The following is a 23,934-nucleotide window of genomic DNA, read 5'->3' as shown; positions in this document are numbered from 1 at the left end:
GGATAGCAACCCCTGCTTGTTTTCTAGGCCCATTTGCTTGAAACACCATCTTCCAACCTTTCACCCTAAGATAATGTCTATCCTTTGTAGAAAGGTGAGTTTCTTGGAGACAACAAATTGTAGGATCCTGCTTTTTAACCCAGTCTGCAAGCCTATGTCTTTTCGTTGGGGCATTGAGGCCGTTGATATTAAGAGATATTTTTGAAAGGTGTGTATTTATATTTGCCTTTTTTTTTTTGGTTCCCATTCTACCTGTGCTCTTTTAACAAGTATTTGAGTATTGCTTTTTTTTTCTAGGTTCCTTATATGTGTGCTTTTCCTTTTCTTCAGCATGGAGGATTCTATCAAGGATTTTCTTTAGAGCTGGTTTTGTCTTCAAATACTCCTTTAACATGCTTTTGTCATGGAATGTCCTTATTTCTCCGTCTAAATGGATAACTTTGCAGTAAAATAACCTTGGTTGACAGTTGCTATCTTTCAGAACTTGGAATATATCACTCCAAGCCCTTCTGGCTTTTAAAGTTTGTGTTGAATAATCTGCTGTAATCCTGATGGGCTTACTTTTGTAGGTAACTTTATTTTTCTCTCTAACTGCTTTCAATAATTTTTCTTTGGTGTGTGTGTTTGGAAGTTTGATTATAATATGGCGAGGAGAGGTTCTTTCCAGGCTTTGTCTGGCTGGGGTTCTAAAGGCTTCCTTTATCTGTATTGACACCTCTTTCCCAATTTGGGGGAAATTTTCTTCTATGATTTTGTTGAAGACACCTACTATGCCTTTGTAGTGGAATTCTTCTCCCTCTACTATGCCCTGAATTCTAATATTTCATCTTTTCATAGTGTCCCCAATATCTTGAAATTCCCACTCATACTTTTCTATAAGTTTGTCTTTCTTTTTGTTGGACTGTGTTAGATCTGCCACCTGGTCTTCTTGCTTAGATATTCTGTCCTCTCCCTCATTCATTCTACTGGTGAGATTTTCTACAGAGTTTTTTAATTCATTAACTGTGTTCTTCATTGCTGGTAATTCTGACTGGTTTTTCTTTATTATTTCTATTTCCTTATTTATGTCTTATATTGCCTTCTTTATTTCATAAAATTGGTGTCCTGCATCTTCTTTGATTCCTTTGATTTCCTCTTTAAGTTCCTCTTTGACTCCTTTGATTTGTTCTCTGACTTCTTTGAACATATTTACAATCATTCTTTTGAAGTCTTTCTCAGGCATTTCCTCTAACTCATTCTCACTAGAGGTCATTTCTGATGCATTAATACTTTTAGGTTGATTTATATCGTCTTGCTTTTTAGTGTTTCTTATGTTATAATGTATATATTTTTGCATCTTGGAATAAGTTAATGCTTGGATTTTCTAGCTAGCTGTGTATTCTTAGCTGTATCAATTGGTTTGATGTTATATATTTTCAGGGTAGGAGCTTAAGGTGTTAGATGTGGCTCTTAATACTCTGAGAGTAACTACAAAGGGGCTCCTAGGGGTTGAGTTTCCCTGATATGGGGGTATTCAAGTAGGCTGAGTGGAATAAAATACAGTTAGATTCTAAAAGTTAACTAAACACTGTACCCATTCTGTCAAAAACAGCCCCAAGTATGTATTCCAGAGTAGTTATTATAACAACCAGATCCTCTATCAACATAGAGGTTAAGATTTCTGGTCTGTTGTGGGATCCAAGTCAGCTTGCGACCAAGTGATACCCTTCCCTGGTGCAAACCCAGTTACCTTGGATGAGTTTGGTCTCAGTCAAGTTGCTGCCTGGGTCGACGGGCTGCTGTTGTGATTTCTGGAGCTGGGCACTGGCTTTTCCTGAGGGGCAAGCCAAGCCTGGGAACTGTGGCCCTGCAGATCAGCATCCCCGCTGCTGGAACTGCTGCTCTGAAAGCTGCGTCTGCTGGGTTTGTCAGCTGCTGAAACTTCTGTTGCTGGGTCAGCTGTTGTTGCCGCTCCTGGGTCTGCTGCTGCTTGGGCCGCTATAACCGGTGCTGGAGCCACTGATGTTGCCTCCGAACTCTGCTCCTGCTTGGGTCCCGCTGTCAGCTCAGGTTGGCATGGCCGGTCCCGGGATCGCTGCTCTGTTTGCCGGAGCTGGGCTCAGGTGGTGGGGGAGGGGAGGGAGCCGCAGCTGCTCTGGTTCTCTTGCTGTTCCACGTGTTCTTCTACCTTGTGGTCTGTTCCTCTGTAGCTCACTGGAATTTTCTATTTTTAAATGTGCTTAAATACCACACAATTCCACAATGTTAATTTTCATATTATTGTCTTAACATGGAGCCAATAAAATATCTAAAATATGCAATTTGACCCATAGACCCCAACAAGGAGTGTCCCAGTGGAGGGGGATAGACAGGGAGGAGTCTAACAATGGTACCAAGTTGAATATATTCATTGAGTAAAAAAATTAAAATGAAAAGAAATAAAATTGACATAGTTTGATGTGGTTGATATGACCTGCTACACTAGAGACACATGCTGAAATGACTGCCTTGTGTAATTCCATAGATTATTTTTTCTCCATCCCCCATCTCTCTCCTTCCATCTTTCTCTCTTTCTTCATACATGTATATGTCTTTGAGTATATATATTTGAGTAGGTGTGTACAATTTAGTTATGATAATGTAGATTTAACATTTGATTGCCATTATTATTTCAATAAATATATATTACATGGGAAAGAAACAGAAGAAAGAAAACACAGGTCATATATATATATATATATATATATATATATATATATATATATATCCCCATATGTATGCATTGAAACTAGTATGCATTGAAACTAGTCACATGGTCTTCATAGGTATTTGTACCTACATTCTTCAACTACACATTCTGTATTTTCTCCACCCTCTGCAAGTACCTCAGCAGGTCTTGGTTCTTTCCCTGTGGAGGTGATCAACACCTTTATTCCCAAAGGTTTTTTACCATTTTCACCCTACCTTGATTGGATTATTGTAGTTTGCTATTGACATTTATTAAAGTGAACAGTAACACCAACAGGCACCTTAAAGAATCTCCTTCACTTCAGACATGTATGTATTTTATGTGGAGATGAGTGGACAACTGTAAGTGTCCTCAGTGTTCCTCAGGTCCCATCCAACTTTTTGAAACAGGCTTGCTCATTAGTGAGGAGTGTACCAATTAGGCTACATTAGCTGGTCAAGGAAATTCAAGCACTCACCTGTCTCTGCTGTCCTGGTACAGGGATTACATGAATGTACCCCTATGCCTGTGAGTGCTGGGACTCAAACTCAGGTGTTCATGCCTACAAGGCAAGCACTTTACTTCACCTCTGTCTCTTTTGAAACCATGTGGATTTTCTTTCTTTTAAAAAGTTGATGCATAAGGGTTGGAGAGATTGCTTAGTGGTTAACTGTTTGCCTGTGAAGCCTAAGGACCCCAGTTCAAGCTCAATTCCCCAGGATCCACATAAGCCAGATGCACAAGGTGGTGCATGCATTTGGAGTTTGTTTGCGTTAGCTGGAGGCCCTGGCGTGCCCATTCTATCTATCTGCCTCTTTCTCTCAAATAAATAAAAACAAAAATAATTTAACTAAAAAGTAGACATATAAAAGCTATACTTATGGGATGCCAAGTGAAGTTTCTATATATGTATACATTAATCATATTTATTTGCTGGAATAGTTATCATTTCCTTGTGTAACTCCTTCTTGTACCTGTTTGAAATATATATCTGTCATCCATCACACCTATACTGTACAATAATATCCTAGAACTTCTTAATTTCTTTTACCTCTATCTGAGAACCGATGGATCAACCTTTTCCAATCTCTCCCACTACTTTAAAATGTTCTTCATAACTTCTATTTTTGCTCAACCTCTCTATTAGTCACAATTTTCTAGATTAACAGAGCCAATAGAATTAGTATATATTATAATGGGAATTTATTAGATTGTCATACCAAATATGGTCTGGGTAGTCCAAAAATAGCTGTCTGCAAGATAGAGAATCTGAGAACCCTATAGCTGCTTAGTACATGAGGCTATAGGCCTCAAGAGTGACAATCTGCCACCAAATGCCTGGAGGACTCCTGGAAATCTTTTGGTTTTTAGTTCACATAGGAAGGCAAATGAATATGGGTTCTAATGTTCACAAATGCTGGCAGCAACAGGGTAGATGAATACACCAGCAAGTGTTATCAGCAGCCAGGAAAAAAGCCCTATTTTCTCTCAGAGCTTCTTTATATAGAGTCCAACACTAGATGGTTCATCTGTTTTCAGGGAACGACTTCCTCCCTCCATCATACATTCCTGGAACATGTCCACAGACCTGCCCAAAAGATATTTACTTTATTTCATTCACAATCTGATCAAGTTAGCAATAAAACTTAACCAACACAAGACTACCTCTTGTCAGTATGACACAAAACTACATCTCCTTATGCCATGCTCAATTTTCTATCGAAGACATTAACTAGGTCATCATTCCACCAAACACGATTTAACTATCCCATGTACAAGCAACACACACTGTTGTTTTCTCTCAAATATATGACGAAGACTCATGAAGAATACTTAATCTCTACTATCAATAATTTAGTTGTGATAATATAGCTGTAAAATATTAACTTACTGTTATTATTTCAATAAATATTATGTTGCATGGGAAGAAAATAGTATAAGCAAAATAGAATAAAGCAAAACACAAGTATCTTCTTAACAAAATAAGATAGTAAATTTCTTGGAATTATAATCCTCAGTTCTGCAACTGGTCACATTATCTTGGCTCATATTGCAACTCCTTTTTTAGCCTGTTAACTGAAGGGAATATGAAGTCCAAAGTGGCCAGGGGAAAGTCTTAGCCTCCAATTCGAAAGAGATTCTTCAATATATCTTGACAGAAGCATTGTACTCTCTTGAATCAGGACTTCTGGACCAGCAGATGATAAAGCAACAGGAAAAGGAAGCAAAATTCTGACTAGTGAGTCACTGGTGGGAATGATGAGTTATATCACTCCATTACTATTCCTTGATTCCTGGACCTGTGAATACTAGCTATAGGAGAAATAGTAGCATATATTGGACACTGATTATGAGCCTTCTGGAGAATGCTGTCCCAGTCATCCAGGATATTGTCACCTAGTTCGTGCCATAATTATTTCTTTGAAAGTTTGTTCCACTGTTCTATAAAGTCAGATATATCAGGATTGTGGGGAACGTAGTAAGGCCAATAAATTCTGTGAGCATGAGCCTAATGTGAAGTGTGTTTCTTTGTCAGAAGCAATGTTGGGGAATGCCATGATGGTGGACAAAACATACTGTATGTCTGTGAATGGTAGATTTGGCATAAACATTACATGCAAGAAAGTGAAATCCACTCTCAGAACAAGTATTTATTCCAATTAGGGCAAAACACTACCCTTTCCATGATGGAAGTGATACAGTTTACTCAACCTGCTACCAAATTGCTGACTGGTCACTTTGGGTAATGGTGCCATATCAAATGTTCAGTGTTGGTCTCTGCTGCTGGCAGATCTGACACTAAGTAGCATTAGTAGGTATTAGTTATCTTCTTAGTACAGGTAAAAATACCTGACCAGAGATTGGAAAACTTTCCTATTCATAGTCATTTGGATGAGTAACTGTAAGACATTGTTAGGAAACTGTTGATGGAAGAGTACAAGCCTTTTCCTTAGTAAAAGGTGGTCCCCAAATTTAATATCTACTCAATACTTATAATTTGAAAAAGATGGAAAATTGTCCAAAATCTTACACAACCATAGAAAAACTTTTTATAATGTTAAAACAACAGTAAACACCTTCTCCTCATAAGTTTCAACTCTGTGAATAAATGAGAAATGTATATATAATTACGTTAGAGTTTTATGTTCTTTACTCACCTGATGTGAATGATTAATTGTAATTTCAAAATGCGCAATATAAACTTACAAAAAATATAAACTTACAGTATGGTAAAGCTATCAATGGCAGCAGGACATTTAATATTAATAATAATGACATTATGTTTATTAATGTTTATTAATAAATAAAGTAAAATGAATGGTTATCCATATTTCCAAAGTAAGCAGGAAAACAAAAAATATAATAAATGTCACTATTAAAAAAAAAAATACCTGACCAGCTGGGAGTGGTGGTGCACACCTTTAACCCCAGTGCTCAGGAGGTAGAGGTAGGAGGATTTCCATGAGTTCAAAGCCACCTTGAGACTATATAGTGAGTTCCAGGTCAACCTGAGCTAGAATGAAACCCTACCTCAAAAATCCAAGACAAAGAAGTTAAAGGGGAAAGAAGGTTTTATTTCAGCTTAAGCTTGAAGTTACAGTCCTTCATGAAGTTGGGTGGAAGCATGGTGGCAAGAGTTTAAAGCAGCTGGTCGTATTCAGTCCATAGTGAAGACAGCAGACAGTGAACAGACAGCAGTGAATTCTGGTGCTTATCTAGTCATCTCCTTTCTATATAGTGCATGACCTTGACCCATGTAATAATGTTGTCCTCAATTAAAGTGAGTCTTCCCACCTCAATTAATCTAATCAAAATAATACCCACCAGGGCCTTTAATCCCAGTACTGGGAGGCAGAGGTAGGAGGATCACTTTGAGTTCAAGGCTACCCTGAGACTACATAGTGAATTCCAGGTCAGTCTGGGTTCCAGTGACACCCTACCCCCATAAAAACAAACAAACAAAAATACCTCACAGGCATGCCCAGAGGCTAAACCATTCTAGATCATCCCTTGCAAGAGTTTTTATGTCATGTCAAGTTGACAACAAATCTAAACCATCCCAAGTCCTTCAGCCTTGTCAACTTGACACACAAATATATCACTGTTAAATCATAAACTTCCACCCCTTGTCTTCATAAATTCATGACAATCTCATAATGCAAAATTAATTCGGTCCAACTTAAAAAGTCCTCATAGTCTGTAAAAGTTCCAACACTGTTTTTACAATTTGCTAAATATTATTTTATTTGAATTAGTGACCCTAGAAGGACATTTTTCCTGCAATTAAAATTATATATATATATATATATATATATATATATATATATATATATATATATATTACACATAAATACATAATAGATTATACTCTTTTATTCCCTTGTTTTGACTTGCATTACCCTGAGGCCCCTCTGCAGCAGGATTATGATATTCGCTGTAGGATCATGAAGGCCTCAGTAAGTCCCTGTGGGTTAGCAGGGGGACCATACATCAGGATATTCGTACCCACTCTGTCACTCTTACAATATTTCTGGTCCTTCTTCCATAATGATCCTTGAGCCATGGAAGGTTTTTTGGCAGTCTGATATACTGTTGAATTCTTTGGGGGCTCTATATTTCTGCTTTGATAGATTTTGTCTATTTGTGTCTGTCACCATCAACCTTGGGCTGGTTATCAGGCTAGCAGTAAAAGCAATGTTCATGATATTGCTTCCACTGCAATTTATCCTGGGCCACAGCAGTTGTGATAGACGTGGCATATCTCATGTTGGGCAGGTGGCTATTTTCTTGTCTTATTAATGGATCTAGGCTCTCCTCCATATTCTCTGTTATCTGTAAAATGAAACAGATTCTCTATCCAAGCATGATAGCAGTTTGGGTTAAAGGTGGTATGGAAATTTTTTTGAGAGATTTTTAGAGTGCAAGCCCATTCTTCTTTTTCAGAGAGCAGTGTGGGCTTCTCTCTGAAGTCTGGATTTCCTAACCATGGGATTCTGACCTGGTTTCCAGTACCAGACATAATGTTTTTCCTATTTAATGGCCATCATGTCCAATCAGAGAACAGTTGGTTACTTGTAGAGGGTGATAAGGCATCTGGGCTGTAGTAAAGAGTGGAGTCTTCAGGATATATGAACAGGAGTTGTATGGTTAGGTTAAATAGCAGATCTATTTTCATTGTTTTCAGAAGTCTCCATACAGGTTTCCACAATGGTTGTACAAGTTTGTACTCCCATCAGCAGAGTATAAGGATTTCTTTACCTCCAGAGCTTCATCAGCACTTTCTATTATTTGAGTTTTTTGTTCGTTTGGTTTTGTCGAGGTAGGGTCTCATTCTAGCACAGGCTGACCTGTAATTCACTATGTAGTCACAGTATGGCCTTGAACTCATGGTGATCAACCTATCTTTGGTTCCCAAGTGCTGGGATTAAAGGTATATACCACCATGCCTAGCTTGTCATTGGATTTTTTGATGTATGCTACCCTGACTGGAGTAAGATTAAATCTCAGACATTTTTATTTGCATTTCTTTGATGAATAAATATTTTGAACATCTCCTTAAGTGTATAATAGCCATATGTATTTCTTCCTTTGAGAATTCTGTGTTTGATTCTCTACCCCATTTTTTATTGGGCTGTATGATTTTTTTGTGGTTTAGTCTTTTGAGTTATTTATAGATTCTAGATATTAGACCTTTGTTAGACATATAGCTGGTGAAAATTTTCTCCCATTATTTAGATGTTTATTGACTCTGTTGCTACTTTGCTTGTCTGTACAGTATTTTTTTTATTTTTATTTTCATGAGGTCCCAGTAGTTAAGTGTTGCTCTAATTTCCTGAGCTACTAGGGTCTTACTCAGGAAGTCTTTCCCTACACTTTTTTTTTGGGGGGGAATGGTTTTTTTTGTTAATTTTATTAACGTTTTCCATGTTTATTAAAAAAATCCCATGGTAATACCCCCCCACCCTTTCCCCTTTGAAATTCCATTTCCCTACACTTATATATTGAAGTGCTCCCAATGTTTTTTCTTCTACAGTTTTTGGAGTTTCAGCTCTATTATTGAAGTCCTTATTTCATTTGGAATTGACTTTAGTGCAGGATGAGAGAATTGGATCTGAATTTACTCTTCTACATGTGGTTATGCAATTTCTCCAGCACTATTTGTTGAAGATGCTATATTTTCTCCAGTTTGCGTTTTTGCTTCCTTTGTCAAAGATGAGTTAGCCGTAGTTTATATTCTTCTGATCTGGATGTCTGTTTTTGTGCCAAGGCTATGCTGTTTTAGTTACTATGGTTTTGTGATATGTCTTTAAATCAGGTATGGTGATACATCCAGAAATATTTATTTTACTGAAGAAGCTTTCTGTTCTTCCATATGAATTGTGAGACCATTTTCCTATCTCTGTTAAGAACATTGCTAGAATTTTCATTAGAATTTTATTGAGTCATATAATGCTTTTGGTCATATGGGCATTTTGACAATATTAATTTCTTCCAATCCATGAGCCTGGGAGGTTTTTCCATCTTCTTATGTCCTCCTGAATTTCTTTTTTTCATTGTTTTTGTGATTTATTTGTATAGGTCTTTCACTACCTTGGTTAGTGATATTCCAAGGTATATAATTTTTGTTGGGGGGGGAATGAATAGTATAGCATCATTTATCTCTTTTTCCATATGTTTATTTTTGTCATATAGGAAGACTATTAATTTTGTGTATTAATTTTGTATCCTGCCACTTTACTAAAAGAATTTATCCCCTGTAGGGTTTTTAGGTGGAGCCTTTTGGGACACATACATAAACTTTCTCTGTAGGTAGGGCTAGTTTGAGTTCTTCTATGTCAATTTGCATTTATTTTGAGGTTATTTTGTTTGTTTATTTTATTGCTTGAGCTAAAACTTCAAGTACTATGTTGAAAAGCATGGTGAGCGTGAGAAAACCCAGATTTGTACTTTAATAACCCTGTGATCTCACTGTGATCAGATAGTGTAAAGAATTATTTCAATGTTCTTGTTTTGCTAAAATTTGCTTTGTGTCCTAATATATGATATATATTAGAGAATATTCCATGTGCTGCTGAGAAAAAAATGTGTATTCTTCACGAATTCTGGACAAATTTTTCTGTAGATATCTGTTCGGTCCCTTGTTCTATGAGATTATTTACTCCAGATGTCTTCCTATTTGTTTGTGCCAGGATGACCTGTCAATTGATGAGGATGGGGTATTGAAGGCACCTACTATAATTGTGCATGGTGTTACCTGCGACTTTACGTCGAATTGTGTTTGTTTGATGAAATTGAGAGCACCCATGCTTGGTGTATATGCTTAGAATTGTAATATTTTTCTGTTGAAATTTTCCTTTAATCAATATAATATGACTTTCTTGATCTTTCCTCATTAATGTTGATTTGAAGCCTAGGCTGTCAGATATTAGGATAGCAACACCTGCTTTTATCCTAGGCCCATTTGTTTGAAATACCACATTCCATCCTTTCACCATAACATAGTGTCTATCATTTTTGGAGAGGTGAGTTTCTTGTAGACAAAAATCAGAAGCATTCTGACTTTTAATCCAATATGAAAGCCCATGGCTTTGGGTTGGAGCATTGATATTAAGAGTTATTATGGAAAGAAATATATTTATTCTTGTAATTATTCTTGTATTCTAGTGCTTCCTGTTTTCCCTTTACTCTCTTAAATATTAACTGTTATATGAGTATTGTTTATTTTTGCCTGTTTACTCATGTGTGTGCTATGCTTTATCTTCAGCATGAAGGATCCCTTCAACTATATTTTGTAGAGCTGGCATAGTGGTTATATATTCCTTTAGCCTGTTTTGTTGTTGCTGCTGTGGAATGTCCTTATATCTCCTTCAATGTGGATGGATAGTTTCACTGGATAAAGTAATCTTGGTTGAGAGTTGTTGTCTTTCAGAACTTGGAATATATCATGCCAAGCTCTTCTGTTTCTGTTGAGTAATCTGCTGTTATCCTGATGGTCTTGCCATTATTAGTGACATGTTTTTTTTACTCTAATTGCTTTCAATATATTTTCTTTGATTTGCATGTTTTAAAGTTTAATTTTAACATGGCAAGGAGAGGTTCTTTCCAGGTTTTGTCAATTTTGTGTTTTAAAATCTTCCAGTATTTGCATTGGAATCTCTTTCTCAGTTTGGGGAAATTTTCTTCTATAATTTGCCTCTGGAGTAAAATTCTTCTTCTTCTACTATACCCTGAATTCTTATGTTTTACCTTTTCATAGTGTCCTGGATATCTTGAAATTCCTGTTCCCATTCATACCCTCCTTTTAGTTTATCTTTCTCTTTGTTGGACTCTATTAGATCTTCCACATGATCTTCTAGTTTAGATAATCTGTTCTCATCTTCATCCATTCTACTGGTGAGACTTTCCATAGAGTTTATTATTATTATTATTATTATTATTTGACTTGCTGTGTTTTTGATTGCTAATATTTCTGACTGGTTTTTCTTCAGTATTTCTATTTCCTTACTTGTGTCTTTTATTGACCTCCATATTTCATTAAGTTGGTTTCCTGTCTTCTTTGATTCGTTAGATTTTGTCCTTGATTTCATTGAACATAGTTATAATCATTCCTTTGAAGTGTTTCTCAGGCATTTCATCTAAATCAGTCTCACTGGAGGTCATTTCTGATGAATTTATAATTTTTGGTGGAATTATGTTGTCTTGATGTTTTGTATTTCTTGTATCATAATGTAGAGACTTTTGCTTCTTAGGCTAATTTGATGCTTTGGCTTTCTAATTATCTGGAAGTAATCTTAGATGTGTAAATCTGATGTTATATATCTTCCAAATAGGGGCTTAAGTTGTCAGTTGTGCCTCTAAATGACTCTCAGAGTAATAGCAAAAGTGACCCTAGGTGTTGCGTTTGCCTGCTATGTGAGTATCCTAGTAGACTGGGTGGAGCAAAATACAGTCAAATTCTAAAATTCAAATGAACATTATACACATTCAATCCAAACCAGCATGATGTATTTATGTAAGAGTGGGTATTAAAATAAACATATCATCTAATAAAGTTAAGATCCCTAAGGATGAATGTTGCCCCACATCCTTAATCCTGGTCTGTAAAGGGTTCCAAGACAACCTGTGGCAGAGTGAGACCCCCTCATGACAGAGGAATAGACAAAGGCACTATAAATCAGGAAGCAATACTTAACAACCCCCAAATATAGCTTATTTAAGAATGGCAAATATGACCATCAGATTTAATGTATAATTTGGTCTGGTATAGAAGGTGTAATTAGCACTTCCAATGCAGGCCTATATGTCTGGCTTTTTTGGTGGTTACTGACCTGGTGTTAGCTCTGTTACCTTTTGGGATGGCTTTTTTTCTCAGCTATGCTGTGTGCCCAATTGGGCCCATCTTTTCTGAGCTCTGAGCTTAGGTAGGCAGGCTAGGACTGTGAGTCACTGCTCTGATCAATAATGCAAGGTGCTATATACCTAAGTTACCTTCCCCAGGTCTCCAGTGATTGCTGGCACTGGTTGTTGGGGGAGGGGAGGCTGTGAAGGGTGCATGAAATTGTACTGCAGCTGTGTGGCTGATCTTCATGATCCTCTACCTTAAGAGTCACTCAGCTGTTTCCTCCTGTCCTCCCTTTCAGCTTTCTTCAGTATGCACGGAAGCTGGTGTGAGTGGAAAATTCCTCTACCTGTTTTTTTTCATGAAGGTGAGACAGAGCCTGGTGGCCACATGGACACACACCACTGCTAGAACCACTTCTGCCTGCTTCTGTTGACTCTAGAAGCTCTAGATCTCTCCTACTTCCCTGCTGTGGTTGATAATTTTGGATATACTTCCGTTTTTCAGAAGAAGAGTATATTTTGTTGTTTTTCTGCTTATCCCCCTTCTAGGTTGCTTTGGCATGGATTCTACTCTGACATCTTACCCAGCAATCCAGGTTTTACTTTTGCTGAGGATATTTTTGCATATCCAAGGCCTTCTGGAGTTCCATATGCATTTTCAGATGATTTTTTTTCTAACTCTAAGAAGAACTATTCTCATATTTTATTGGTATTATGTTGAATCTGTAATACTTTTGGTAGAATGGTCATTTTCACAGTATTAATTATACATGTTCATAAGCATTGAAGATCTTTCTATCTTCTAATGTTCTCCTCAGTTTCTTTGTTGAATGTTTTTATGTTTTCATTATATAGTTCTTTCTACTTCCTTGTTTAGCGATGTTCCAAGAGTTTAATTTTTTAACTATTGAAAACTGCCAGCCTCACTGATTTCTTTCTCTGTATATGTGCCTTTTGCATATAGGAAGGCTACTGATTCTTTTGGTGTTGATTTTGTATCTTGCCACTTTGCTGATGAAAGTTATCATCATTAGAAGGTTTTTTTTAGTAGCATCTTTCAGGTCACTTATGTATAGGATCATATCGTCTCCAAATAGGATTAGTTTGACTTTTTCCTTTTCATTTTATAGCTCTTTTATATCATTCGCCTATATTATTGCTTTGGTTAAGACTGCTAGTACTATGTTGAGGAGAAATGGTGAGAGTGGGTACTCCTGTTTGTTCCCCATCTCAATGGGAACACTTTGAGTCTTTCCCATTTAGGATAATTTGAGAATTTATTATGTTGCAAAATGCTCCCACAATCCCTAGTCTCTCCAGCGCTCTCTCTCTCTCTCTCTCTCTCTCTCTCTCTCTATATATATATATATATATATATATATATATATATATATATACACATATGAAATTTATTTGCAGGGAGAATGAGCATGCCAGGACCTCTAGTGGCTACAGTGAACTTGAGATGTATGTGCCACTTTGTGCATCTGGCTTTACATGGTAATTAGGTATTGAATCAAGGTTGTTAGCCTTTGCAGGCAAGTGACTTAAGCACTGAACCACCTCTCCAGCCATCTTCAGTGTTTTGATAAGGAAGCAATGTTCTATTTTAGCAGAGGCCTTCTCTACATCTATTGAAATGACCACATAATTCTTGTGCTTATGTTTGTTTATTTGATATATTACATTTAGCAAATTCTGCATGTGGACAATGCTTTTAATGGGTTGTTGAATTTGGTTTGCAAGGACTTTGTTCAGAATCTTTGCCATTATGCTCATCATGGATATTGATCTATAGTTTTCTTTCCTTGCGTCTGTCTGGCTTTGCTATTAGTGTAATGCTGGCTTCAGAGAAAGAGTTGGGGAATACTGCCTGTCTTTCAGTTGTGTGAAATTAATTGAGAAAATTACTTTCAGTTTTTCAATGAAGGTTTGATAGAATTTGTTTGAGAATCCATTTTTTAGGGGGTGCTAATTACATTTTCAATCTCATTGGTTGTAATTTGTTTGTTTGGGAGATTTTTCTGTTCTGGATTTAGTTTTGGTAGGTGGCATATCTAGCAATTCATCCATTTCTTCCAGGTTATCCAATATTGTGGAGTAGAGGTTTTAAAATCATGTCCTGATGATTCTTTCTATTTTATTGGTGTCAGTTATGATATCCCCATTATTATTTCTAATCATGTTAATTCATGTTAATTTGAGCTCTCTCTCTTTTTTTTTGATTAAATTGGACAGAGGTTTATTTACCTTGCTTAATTTTCCAAATAACCAGCTTTTCATTTTGTCAAATTTTTGAATAATTTTCTTAGCATCCAACTTATTAATTTGCTCTGATTTTAATTTTTTTCTTTATATCTTTATAATTTTTATCTTTATATCCAGCCCTTCTAGGGTTGGAGTGTTCTTATTTTCCCCCAATGCCATTAAGTGTATGTTTCAGTTATTAATTTAACATCTGTCTGTGTCCCATAAATTTTGGTATGTTGTGTTTTCATTATCATTTAGTTCTAGAAATTTTATAATTTCCTTTTTGATTTCTTCCAATTTCTAATAGCATCTTGTTCAGTCTTCATGAACTGGTGTACTTTCTATTGTTTCTCCTGTTAACTTATAAATTTTCCTTTGTTAATTTATAACTTTAATGCTTTGTGTTCAGATATGATGCAGCAATTTTCCTGGATTTGAGAATGTATACTTTTTGTCTTAATATATGTTCTACTTTGAGGATGGTTCCATGAGCTGCTGAGAAAAATGTGTATTCTATAGAATTGAGGTGGAAGGCTCTGTAGATTTATACAAAGTCTAATTAGTCTATGGTTTTGAAGATCTAGTATTTCCATATTTACCTGGTGGAAGTAGGCCCTGTTGCCTTTTGGGATGGCTTTGGTCCCAGCTATGTGGCATGTCTGCTAGCATTCTTCTTTACTGCTGTTGCAGTCAGGTTCACATTGCTGGTAGAAATCACTTGACCAAGAGCAGATTGTAGGGAAAAAAAGAGGTTTATCTTGGCTTACTTGCTTGAGGGGAAGCTCCATGATGGCAGGGGGAAATGATGGCATGAGCAGAGGGTGGACATCACCCTCTGGCCAACATAAGGTGGACAACAGGAACAGGAGAGTGTGCCAAAAACTGGCAAGGCGACACTGGTTATTACACCCCTAAGCCTGCCCTCAACAATATACTCCCTCAGGAGGCATTAATTCCCAAATTTCCATCAGTTGGGAACCTAGCATTCAGAACACCTAAGTTTATGGGGGACCCATGAGTTAAACCACCGCATTCTGCTCCTGGCCCTCACAGATGGATATTGATACATGATATAAAATGTACTACATTCAGTCCAATTTTAAAAGTCCCCATAGTGTTTATCAATAACAATGATGTTCATACATCCCCATAGTCCAAGGTCTTTTAACTGAGCCATAATACCAAAAAAAAAAAAAAACCCAAAATACACACACATAATGGCAAAAAATAAACATTCACACTGCAAAAGATGGCATTGGGCACAGCAAAGGAATACTCAAGCAATACATGATTTAAACAGGGCAAATACCAAACTGTAGCTCCAAGTCCAACAATCCTAGCTAGTGACAAATCACCAAGTCTGATAATTCTAACCAGCAACAAGTCTGGTATACTAATTCTGCCCCTCTAATCTTGGAAAACTTCATCCGTGCCAGCAGCTTTCCTTAGCAGCCATCCTGTGGTCTCAGCAACTCCATTGGGTCTCCACTGAAATCCACAGTTCATCCTCATGGCTCCATTTGGTCTCCATGCAGGCATCCAGCAAACCTGCTTCACGCTGCCCATGGCCATTTCGAAAACACAAGACTGTCGCAAATTCAATGACCCTCTCTTTTTTGCATTTCTTATGCTCCACAATGCCAGGTGGGGAGCCAATTCGTTAATCCAGGGTGGAATAAAGCAGACTTTGAAGAACAGGACACTCCTTGAGCACTCAGGCCCTTTGCAAAGAGTCAACATTCTTCCTGTTGCTCCAGTGCAGGTCAGCTGGCCCAATCACAAAAGTTGCAATCTCTCAAACAATTTGCAAGTGAATGGGCAGCAGTTTGGGCCCAAAGGTTTTATATTTTTCTGTGCTATATTACTCTACTCACACCAGTTCATTTCTATGCAAAGCAACCCTTCACAACTTCTCAGGACATGAGCATAACAACAAGCTTCCCACAAAATCTGCTTCTAGCCAAGTCCAAGCAAAGCTCTTTCTGACCATCAAATGTCAACCCTCACAGTCCATTGTTCTTACTGCATTCAGATCTTTCAATTCTGACCAGAATAGTCCATCAAACTGGACTTACAGCACTGCAAGTTGTCTGTGAGGCAAAGGTTTCAAATCCTTCCACATTCCACTTGAAAAACAGTTACAAAAGGACAAAGCCACACAGTCAGGTGTCTAGCAGCAATTCCACTCCTTGGTTACACTTTACTCTTGCAGTCAGGCTCACATTGCTGGTAGTAATCACCTGATGAAGAACATATTGTGGGTAAAAAAGAGGTTTATTTTAGCTTACTCACTTGAGGAGAAGCTCCATGATGGCAGGGGAAAATGATGGCATTAGCACAGGGTGGACATTACCCCCTGGCCCACATAAGGTGGACCATAGGAACAGTAGAGTTTACCAAACAAAATGGCAAGGGTACACTTGCTATAACACCCATAAGCCCACCCCCAACAATACACTCCCTCCAGGAGGCATTAATTTCCTAATCTCCATCAGCTGAGAACATAGCATTCAGAATATCTAAATTTATGGGAGACACCTAATTAAACCACCACAGCTGCACTGTGGGCTAAAGTAGGCTGATTTGGTGACTACTCTGATCACCTGTAATGTGTGCTGTTTATCTGAGTTCCCTTCCCCAGGTTTCTGGTGGCTGCCACCAATGGTATTTGGGGGAGGGGAGACTGTTATGGCTGCCTAAAATTTTATTGGAGCTGCATGGCTGGTTCCCTGGATCCTCTTTCTCAACTTGTCCCTGCTGTCTTCTCCTTCATGTTTCTTGAGTTTGCAAGGAGGCTAGTGTGAGTAGAAAATCACTTCACCTGCTTTCTTTTGTGGCTCAGGCAGAGCCTGGCCATCTTGTGGGCCCACATTGCCACTGCTGGAGCCACTTCTGCCTGCTTCAGTGGTCTCTACAAGCTCTGGATCTCTCCTACTTCTCTGCTGTGGTTGATAATTTCTTATGCACCTTCACTTTTTGGTAGAAGAGTGTATTTTGTTGTTTTTCTCCTTATTCCTGTACTAGGCTGCTTTGGTGTGGCTCCTACACTGACATCTTACCCACAAGAGTATTCCAAGATTTTTAAGCCCCAGAAATGACTGAGACATTTAACATTCTTCTGTTTGTAACATTTCCTTATAGATTTCACTTAACATAGTAATTTCTAATCCCATTCATGTTGTTACAAAAAGCAGGATTTCAAACTTTTTTGACCAAGTAGTAGTCCACTGTGTGTATGTAAGGATCTCCTTTTCTGTACATTTTCACCTTAACTTTTTATCTTTTATGCATCTATATTTTTGCTGTATATATGTCTGAGGCAGAATTATTCATTAACAACTGCAGTCTCTGTGCTAAATTTCCCATGAGAGTCTCATGTCTCTATCATTGTGTATGAAACACAAACATGTCATAGCATATGGTAATGAAATTGCTGACACTTTCACTGGTACAAAAGTATACAGTGGTAACGAGATATACAAAAAGGCTGGTAATCATCTGTTGATAATATTGGAGGAAGAACAAGATAGTGATTGTGTTTGTGGTTAATTATGAAGACCAGATAAACTCTTTTATTCAAAATAATGTCTGCCATATCTCATAGCCATAAAACAAAAAAGAAATGGTTGTGGCTAAGACGTTATGCATAAGAATTATAATCGCAGAACTATTTAATGAACTCCCAGCATTCCTTGCAAATCTGCTAGTTGGGAATAATTATTCTGAAGTATTGGATGAGGGCATCAAACCTAAAGGACTGCACAAACTTGAATCTAAGAATTTCCCTGAACCTTATGTTCTTGTTGAATTTTGTACATATAGCATTTTAATAATTTTTTTAAATTTTTTTTTTCTTTATTTGAGAGCGACAGACACAGAGAGAAAGACAGATAGAAGGAGAGAGAGAATGGGCGCGCCAGGGCTTCCAGCCTCTGCGAACGAACTCCAGATGCATGCACCCCCTTGTGCATCTGGTTAACGTGGGACCTGGGGAACCGAGCCTCGAACCGGGGTCCTTAGGCTTCACAGGCAAGCGCGCAAGCGCTTAACCGCTAAGCCATCTCTCCAGCCCACATATAGCATTTTAAAAACAACATATAACTTAACTTAATATGATGCATATTTCTTAGCCTTATAAGACTATACATCTATTCGAACTGGTTTTACACAATATTTCATAAGGTTTATGAGCCTAGGTTGATGAATTAGGAAATTGAATCAGGGAAAGTCAATACAAGAATCTTCTATTTAGAAGAAAAGTTACAATCTGTGTAAGAATCCCAGACGACAGTGGTAACCACACTGCATGGATGATTTTTATACAGCTGATATAAACAGTGACCTATCATACATGAAATGGAGAAGGCAGACCTGAAAAAAATAACAATGCTGGAAGAAGGGAACAAAAGTTTTATTGAAATGAGACTACTAGAGAGGGTATATTATTTATGACTAGAACAGCATAAGTATCTTTTCTAGGATATACTGAACTGATATGAGACCTATCCATGAAATAAGGAAGTACTCTTGAAGAGGGTGTCAGCATCATAGAGATCAGCGATTATTCTCCTCTCAGGAAAAAGACTGTTTTCTTAAAAATCCTAGCTTAACAATAGCAAGGAGGGAGAATGATTATCAAATAGTAGAAAAATAGGTAATGACAGGAAAATAAATATCATGAGTGGCCATGTTAGGGTGGAATTCAGACAGTTCTGTTTGTTAGAGAGAGGGAGAGACATGAAGATAAGGAAATGGGATGGTGCAATCAGTTAGTATAAACAGAAGAAATCAAGGTTATATGCGTGGGCTGAAGAAAGCTTCTCCAGTGGTACAATTCCTTGCCCATTTTCTGGACCTAAGTCATGATTGAGACCTAGAAGCTAGGTAGAAGAAATAAGGCTTGTAAGCATGCATAAGAACTATACTACCATGGAAAGTATATATTGTAATCATGCCCTCAATCTTTACTCACAAATACTCAGAGCCCCAATATTTCAAAAGACTTGCTTCCAATTAGGATTGATAACCAGACATGTAAAAATAATAATAGCCCAATATTAAAGTTATAGTGAATAAGGACAAATAATAAATTAAGTTCTGTGAACCAGGTCGAGTTTCCAGTGAGTCCACTGGGGCCACCATGCCACTCAGTGGACATTTATCCAGTATTCAAAAATATAAATGGAAAACTTATTAACTGACACATAGCTAACTTTATTTCTTTGGTGAGTAGGGTAAGAACTATTATCATGAGGAATGACAAGTAGAAGTCACTTCATGTAATGTCAGCAACGAAGATTATAAGGACAAAACCAATACTGCATCTTGCTATGAATTGTAGAGATTAACATCATGCTTTCAAAACCGTAGCCCATAAGGTTAATGACTTCTATAAAACAAAACCTATCCTAGAAGATGACAGCAGAATACCATGAACTGAAACCATCAGTAGCCCTACTTCTATTTGTAATACATGTGACATCTCTGATCAAATATAGAAGCATGCCTCAAATTTATGTTATACATATAAACTATATTTTCTCATCCTATTTAGAAATATTGATCAAAACTTCACATTTAGGGGCTGGAGAGATGGCTTAGCGGTTAAGCGCTTGCCTGTGAAGCCTAAGGACCCCGGTTCGAGGCTCGGTTCCCCAGGTCCCACGTTAGCCAGATGCACAAGGGGGCGCACACGTCTGGAGTTCGTTTGCAGAGGCTGGAAGCCCTGGCGCGCCCATTCTCTCTCTCTCCCTCTATCTGTCTTTCTCTCTGTGTCTGTCGCTCTCAAATAAATAAATAAAAATTTAAAAAAAAAACTTCACATTTAGTAGGGAAAGAAAATGTTTACATTGATTGTGATGTCTCAATGCTATAACTGTCCCACTTTTCATCACAATAGTCCAAAAAGAACATGATCTTCTGATTTTATGCAAAGTGTCACATCAATCCACTATACCAATAATCAATCAGGCCAGATGAGTGAGAACTATCAAATAGATTGGAAGTCTCTCTCTCTATATATAAGTAGCACTGACATTGCAATGCCAGGAGAAAGGAAAAGCAGATAATAACTGTTTATATTTAAATATTTGATATTTGAAATATCTTGAATTTGAATATGTATGTTGCTTGATTTTTAAAATGTTACACTAAAGTGGTATTTTATCTCAAATCCTGGATTTGCCACTTTACTTCCTCCTTCCCCTGTGGAAAGGTCTTTACTTGCTTCACTCTAATTTCAGCAAATTACTGAATACTTTCGGAGTCCAATGGCTGGAAATATCCTGCCACATATCCTCAAAAACAAAGAAAAACTGTTGAAATTCCTATATCTCACCACTAAAAGGAAAGTGCAACACCAAGTATGCCATTTTGGGAATTAGAGGTTGCATATTTCCTAAATGGAAATATTGTTCCCTTCCTCTGTGCCTAGATGTTATGAAAGATGTCAGTTTTCAGTGAGGCCTAGACCAAGAAATGGCGCTGCATCATGTCAGTGCTGCAATGTAAGGATCCTGTTGCTTATGTCATATGATATCACCAGCCTTATTGTAATAGAGCTATCATTGGTGAGAAAACATGTCACACAGAATATATGGTAAGCCATAATATGAGAACCACAAAACAGAACTCTAGAGTTCTAGCCAAAGTTTATGCTATCTCTACTAGATAATTAAATGAACTTTGAAAAACAGCTCTAGGCATGCTACTGGGCCTTTATAGGAAAGAGAACTATCACTTGATAATGAGATGTCACTTATTGGTAATGAACTCAGTTCTCTCAGGCCCAGACAGGCATGTCGTCAGTATCCTAGGTTTTCAGGCTGCTATGACAAAACACAATTGAATAAAATATGTTTTTACTGTCTCAAATCTTCTTACTGGCAGAGTCATAGGAAGGCTACTTGTAGTCTACGATTGTTCCTCTGTGCTTTGAGAATAAGTGGCTTATAAACACCAAGTTCATAATGGGATATCAGGAAGAATCTTTCAATATAGTAGATAGCAGTCATCTCCTTGGAATGTGATTTGGAAGATGAATCTTACTTTTTTACAGTTATCTCCTTGCTTGTAACCATTTTGTATATCCACGTTTAGTTTTGAAAATAATAAGCCAACAAAGTGTGCTTATTGAACTGAGAGCAACATAAAGAAATATGTTTCATTTGCAAACTTGCTAATGAAGACACCATTTTACACTTAGTATTGAATTCTTAGCCCAAACTTCCCACTGCATGTTGGATTTTATTTTTACATGACAAAAACTCACATGGTAATCCTGTTGTTGTGGCATGATGCTTATAATCCCAGCATTCTGGTGGGAGGCTAAGGTATGGGAATTGCCTTGTGTTCAAGCTCAGCCATGGCGAACGAGTGAGTTTCAGGTCAGCCTGGACTAGAGGGAGACTCTATCTCTAAAGCAGCACACAAATAAACAACAACAAAATATCACTAGAGTATAAGAAGATATCTACACATCTAAACATTACCATTTCAGTTGATAAATGACACCCTTCATTAATATTTTGGAGTGAGAGAAAATATGGAAAAATATGTGCACATGACATACTAAAAAATTCTCCTGTTCTGTTTGTAACCAAGCAGTTACAGTACTTGCTTACAAAGCCAAAGTACCCAAGTTCCATTCCCTAGGACCCATGTAAGCCAGAAGCATAAGGTAGAACATGTGTCTGGAGTTCGTTTGCAGTGACTGAAGGCTCTGGAATGCCCATTCTTTATCTCTCTCTCAATACATCTTTCTCTCTGTCAAATAAATAAAAATGCAATATATTTAAAAAACAATTTCTCGGGCTGGAGAAATGGCTTAGCGGTTAAGCGCTTGCCTGTGAAGCCTAAGGACCCTGGTTCAAGGCTCGATTCCCCAGGACCCACGTTAGCCAGATGCACAAGGGGGCACATGCGTCTGGAGTTTGTTTGCAGTGGCTGTATGCCCTGGCACTCCCATTCTCTCTCTCTGTGCCTCTTTCTCTGTCTATCGCTCTCAAATAAATAAATAAAACAAAAAAAAATTAAAAAAAAATTCTCCTGTTCCATGTTTCTGATACCCTGCTTTGGATCTTTCAGTAATTTTGACAAGAATATATGATTAATATTTGGCTTAGAATAAAAACAATTTACAGCTGAGATAAGCACCCAGATGTTCTAACATTTAATAGAGAATAATTTGTCTCACTATCTTTTAATTTTCCTATGTATGCATGCATGTATATGTGCATGTATCTATGCAACTTTGTAGCTGTCTGTTTGCTGTCTTCTTGGGTATCTGCAACCTATTTATTATTAACCCCTAGCCAAAGTTTAGGGGTGATAAATAATCTACATATGCCTGAAATTATATAAAATTTACTCATATTCTGAGATTATTTTATCAACTTTAGCTTTTCATATAATATGAAAAAATATATCCAAGGGAAGCCAAATATGGAAAGTAGCATATCTACTCAAAATTTTTCATAAACAAATGACATACTACCGAATCAAAATTGGTACTCTCTCCTAGACAGGTAGTACATTTATGGAAACAATGCATAAAAGTATATATTTCTTTCTTACGTGTATATTTGACTTACCTATGCATATGAAACATTTTTAATCTTAAACAGTAGTTGTATGTAATATTCTTATACAAAATGTAATATGTCACACTAACTTGAATTATTCAATTATTTTACAAATTTGTAAAAAACAAAATTATATGGGGGCCTGGGGAGATAGCTTAGCAAAGCCAAAGAACCAAGGTTCGATTCTCCAGGACACATGTAAGGCAGATGCACAAAATGGTGCATGCATCTAGAGTTTGATTGCAGTGGTTAAAGTCCCTGGCATGCCCATTCTTTCTCTCTCTTTCTCCCTCTTTCTAAAATAAATAATATAAATTAAAAAGTTTTCATGGGTATAAAACTTTTAATTGTTTTGAATTTAGCATACATGTTTAACAGTTTAAAATTAAGTATCATTAATGCAAATTAGCACTTAAGTAAAGGAACATGATACTGTAAGAAAATCTAAAGCTTTAGAAAGAATTTCAATCTGCTCTTTTTATTTTTTGTGTGTGTGTATAATATGTGTTTGTATTCATGTTTGTGAGTAGAGCTGTGCATGTGCTACAAAGTACATGTGTAAGACAGAGGACAACTTTGGGTGTTAGTCCTCACCTTCCACCTTGTTTGAAGCAATATCTTTTTGCTATCAACTGCTGGCTGCCTTTGCCAGTCTAACTGGCCTGCTAGCTTCTGAGTTTTGAGGGGGTTCTGGAGATCTGAAGTCTGGTTGTCACACTTGCACAGCGCTCTCTTTTGCCCTTGATCCATCTTCCCAGCCTCCAGCCTGTCTTGATTTTTTTTATTTTTTTATTTTAATTTTAGTTATTTATTTGAGAGCAACGGACAGAGGGAGAAAGAGGCAGATAGAGAGAGAGAGAGAGAGAGAGAGGAGAATGGGTGTGCCAGGGCCTCCAGCCACTGCAAATGAACTCTAGACTTGTGCACCCCTTTGTGAATCTGGCTAAAGTGGGTCCTGGGAAATTGAGCCTCAAATTGGGGTCCTTAGGCTTCACAGGCAAGCACTTAACCACTAAGCCATCTCTCCAGCCCCTGTCCTCTCTTAAGCTCTGT

The 23,934-nt window shown here is 37.3% G+C and overlaps 1 pseudogene; it reads right to left on the bottom strand.

Moving 5' to 3' along the window:
- The window catches only part of LOC101617148, a 57,111-nt pseudogene extending 33,480 nt beyond the window's left edge, over nucleotides 1–23,631 (bottom strand).
- Nucleotides 23,632–23,934: the final 303 nt, after the last annotated feature.

This window comes from Jaculus jaculus, chromosome X, assembly GCF_020740685.1.
Source record: "Jaculus jaculus isolate mJacJac1 chromosome X, mJacJac1.mat.Y.cur, whole genome shotgun sequence".
Classification (NCBI taxonomy): Eukaryota; Metazoa; Chordata; class Mammalia; order Rodentia; family Dipodidae; genus Jaculus; species Jaculus jaculus.
This window is presented reverse-complemented; position numbering and strand designations above follow the sequence as displayed.